The following is a 4,852-nucleotide window of genomic DNA, read 5'->3' on the forward strand; positions in this document are numbered from 1 at the left end:
GAAAAAGGTACCAGGGGCATCTCATGGGGCCCCCTACTGACCCCAGGCCCTTGGGCAGTGCCCAGGTTTCCAAATGGTCAGTCTGCCCCTGGTAACTACTTTATTGCTTGAAGTGAACATGGGCCTTGTCCATGCAGCATAAATCAGTGGGTTCATTTTAAGCCTAAGTGCAGCTGATATATAAAAAAAAATAAAAAAATTACCATAAGGGATGTAACCTAAAGTCAATAGGATATGTCCCTTGTGCTGATATGCTTTTTTAAATGAACTCCGCCTCTGTCCATGCCCGCAGTCTTCCAGTGAGGTGGGGTTAATACAACTAATTGACTATCACAGACTCTCAGCAAGAGAGCTCAACTATGAACATCCTTTTTCCTGCCCAGCTCCACTATTCATAGAAGCCACACTACAACTTCTATGAACGAAACACGGTCTAAAAATGGAGGACCACCTCCCTCCATTCATAGGTCGCCTTTCATTCATAGAAACTGTAGTACAGCTTCTATGAATGGTGTAACTCAACAGAAAGGGCAGGCATTATTATTATTATTATTACTACGAGTTTATATAGCGCCAAAGGGTTTGCTCAGCGCTGTACAATAGGGGGGACAATACATGGCACAGTACAACAACAACAAACAACGTACGAGGGGTAAGAGGGCCCTACTCTTACGAGCTTACAATCTAGGCATAGTCGCACTCTCTTGATTAGAGTATGTGACAGCTCCCCTTTCAACTAAAAGAAGAGGCAACAGCGAAAGGGACCCATTCTACTCATTGTAAGTTATGTCCCTTGTGCTTATTTTCTTTTTTTTTTTTTATTGTGGCTGAACTTAGGCTTTAAATGCTTTCCCCTGTGCTGATTATACTTAGCTTTCATTCACTGTCCTGATGCCCAGTGCTCCTGAGGGAGCTAAAAGAACAAATCTTGTGTCATCTCTATTTGATTCTAGTTGGAGCTTGCACAGTGCTAATAACTTTCTCTCAAACCCCATGTGACAACACTGGCACCAGGCAACTCTCTGCTCAGACACTCCACATTGCATTGTGGGAAGAAAGGTAAAGCACACTGTACTTCCTGTACTCAGATGTACTGGATATATTTCACTCTGGATAGCCCAAGTGAAAGTGATAGGGCAGTTGAGTGAATGTAAATATATGCCAAAAGTGGGAGCATTAAATTGAACCTATTGCTTTGTACTGAATGAGCAAAACAGGTACACTTTATAATGTTCTTTAGTATACTGTCCCACTTTTTTATGTTCTTCTTTTAAAAGGAATGTATGGTGGTTTTGCACCTATTACTTTTCTATAGATATTATAGTTAGGGCAAAATACATTTACAACCCGGTCACATCAAACCCTACTTTGAAATTGTTCGACTTGCAGAGAAATTGCATGATTTCAAAGTCGGATGACATGCCGATTTCTGGTGCGATTTGCAAGACATTTGATACAGATGTCTATGCAAATCGCACCAAAAGTAGTATATGTACTGCTTTAGAAATCGCTGCGGCTCCGAGCAAGTCGTAACCGCACTGATATGACCTCTCTAACTGCGGACAATAGACTGTGATTTGGCATGCAATTTGCAAGTCTCATTGCATACAAATCGCTTGCCAATTAATCTCCAGTGTGACCGGGGTCTCACTGTATAAAATATTTTTTTTTTTTAGTTAGGTGTTCCTTGTGAGATCTGTTGCTTTGTCTTAGTTTACTCACAGCTTGATATTTCTGTATAATAAATGTTTTTCTTATCTCCGAAATGCATTCGATTATTATTTTTCATACAGTATGTTTGGATATGTTTGTTCTAAAAAAATAATTGCATGCATTTTATTTTATTTATTTCTGTAAATTTGCATTTGCATACGTCTGTGATGTAGTACAGCAAACTAACCAGATAATATTACTGGTACAAACAGCTAGCACAAGAATGTTTACAGTACAATTCCTAGTTGACGAAGGAAATCTGCTTTCAACAGTATGCAGCAGTAATGTGCAAGAGGAGCCTAATCATATTACAATGTACATTTTCTTGGTTACCCTCAGCCATAAGTCATCACTGTGCACATAGTGGTCTTATATTACCTCTTGGCCACTCAGCGGATTGTTACCAGAGTCCCTCTGCTTGTAGGAGCTGATGCTACACCATAATTGCATGTCTTAGCAATTAGATCAAAGAGGTCATGCGTGCTTCTTCCTCCAGGGGCAGTGTGAGGGCCAATTGAGGTGGTTGTATTAGCAGATTCAAAAAGTATTGGAAGTATTCCTTTTTGATATCTACAGTGAATATAGATAGGTGTCTCAAAAGACAGCTAACGTTACATGGTTAGATGCAGTACTTGCAAAGTCAACTCATTTACAAGCATTTGTAAGTAGTGTTAGCAAGCCTTCCTAAATGTGAAATTTATCGTGGAAGAAAGATTATTGTTTCTAAGAAGCTTGATGGTATTTAAAATGATTTAAACCTACCAGAAGAAGTTTGCTAATGAAAACATGACCCCTACATTCCTAGGATTTGTATAAAACCTCCCAAACGTGACCTGTAAGAATTAGGGTTGTGAGAGGTACAATTCAAAATCATTTATCAAGTAGCTATTGAATTGCAAAGGGTTTTAGCAGAGATGCAAAGTATGAGCTGGTGTATTTGCTAATTGATAGGAGTATGTGTTAATTGCTTTCCCGCCACCCTATGCTACCCCATATGGAAGAAAAATATATTTGAAATATATTTTAAAAATATTCTTCCCATATATATTGCCATATATTTGAAATGCTACAATTTTGGCCATATTCAATATATTTCAAAATATATTTCAATATATATATATATATATATAGATATATATATACAGTTGCAAGAAAAAGTATGTGAACCCCTTGGGATTACGTGGAGTTTTGCATGAATTGGGCATAAAATGTGCTCTGAACGTCATCTAAGTCACAACAATAGAAGAACACAGTCTGCTGAACATAATACTGCACAAACATTAGATGTTGCCATGGTTTAATTGCACATAACATGTAAACATTCACAATGCAGGGAGGAAAAAGTATGTGAACCTTTGGACTTAATAACTGGTTAACCCTCCTTTGGCAGCAATAATCTCAACCAAACGTTTCCTGTAGTTGCAGATCAGACCTGCACAACGATCTGGAGTAATTTTGGACCACTCCTCTTCACAAAACTGTTTCAGTGTAGCAATATTCTTGGGATGTCTGGTGTGAATCGCTCTCTTAAGGTCATGCCACAGCATTTCATTCGGGTTGAGGTCAGGACTCTGACTGGGCCACTCCAGAAGGCGTATTCTGTACTGTTGCAGCCATTGTTTTGTTGAATTACTTGTATGCTTTGGGTCATTGTCCTGTTGCATCACCTATCCTCTGCGGAGCTTCAGTTGGCGGACAGATGGTCGTATGTTTTCCTGCAAAATGTCTTGATAAACTCTGGAATTCATTTTCCCATCAATGACAACAATCCGTCCAGGCCCTGAGGCAGCAAAGCAGCCCCAAACCATGATGCTCTCTCCGCCATGTTTTACAGTGGGGATGAGGTTTTGATGTTGGTGTGCTGTGCCTTTTTTTCTCCACACATAGTGTTGTGTGTTCTTCCCAAACAACTCAATCTTGGTTTCATCTGTCCACAGTATATTTTGCCAGTAGTGCTGTGGAACATCCAGGTGCTCTTTTGCAAACTTCAAACGTGCTGCAATATTCTTTTTGGACAGCAATGGCTTCCTCTGTGGTGTCCTCCCATGTACTCCATTCTTGTTTAAATGTTTTCCTTATTGTAGATGTGTCAACAAAAATGTTAGCATGTGCCAGCGATTTCTGTAGGTCTTTAGCTGACACTCTGGGATTCTTCTTTACCTCATGCAGCATTCTGCGCTGTGCTCTTGCAGTCATTTTTACAGGACGACCCCGCCTAGGGAGAGTAGCAACAGTGCTAAACCTTCTCCATTTGTAGACAGTCTGTCTTACCGTGGACACATGAACATCAAGGCTTTTGGAGATACTTTTGTAACCCTTTCCAGCTTCATGCAAGTCAACAATTCTTGATCGTAGGTCTTCTGAGAGCTCTTTTCTGCGAGGCATGGTTCACATCAGACAGTGCTTCTTGAAACCAGTAAACCCAAAACAGGTGTGTGTTTGTTAAGGGCAGGACAGCTGTCAGCAACACATCCAATATTATCCCACTGATTGGAGTCAAGGTTGTCTCACTCCTGGCTCCAATTAGCTCTGGGAGAAGTCATTAAGCTAGGGCCTCACATACTTTTTCCTCCCTGCACTGTGAATGTTTACATGTTATGTGCAATTAAACCATGGCAACATCTAATGTTTGTGTAGTATTATGTTCAGCAGACTGTGTTCTTCTATTTTTGCGACTTAGATGACGTTCAAAGCACATTTTATGCCCAATTCATGCAAAACTCCACGTAATCCCAAGGGGTTCACATACTTTTTCTTGCAACTGTATATATCTATATATATACACTGCATGTTGAAATGCATTTTTATTACAAAATATCTGAAAAATATTTTTATAAATTCATTTTAAATATACTATACGTCTTTAAAAATACAAATATACATTTTTGGAATGCATTTACAAATATATGTAAAAATATATGTTAAAATTATTTTTTATATGTTAAAAAAAATCTGAAGAATATATTTAAATAAATTATTATTTATTATAAAATATTTTCCATATATTGTGTAATAAAAACCCATTTCAACATGCAGTATATATGTGTATATATATATATATATATATATATATTGAAATATATTGAATATGGCCAAAATTGTAGCATTTCAAAAATATGGCAATATATTTGGGAAAAAT

Source organism: Staurois parvus, unplaced genomic scaffold, assembly GCF_062004578.1.
Source record: "Staurois parvus isolate SC_StPar_1 unplaced genomic scaffold, SC_StPar_1.0 ptg000165l, whole genome shotgun sequence".
NCBI classification, from domain to species: domain Eukaryota; kingdom Metazoa; phylum Chordata; class Amphibia; order Anura; family Ranidae; genus Staurois; species Staurois parvus.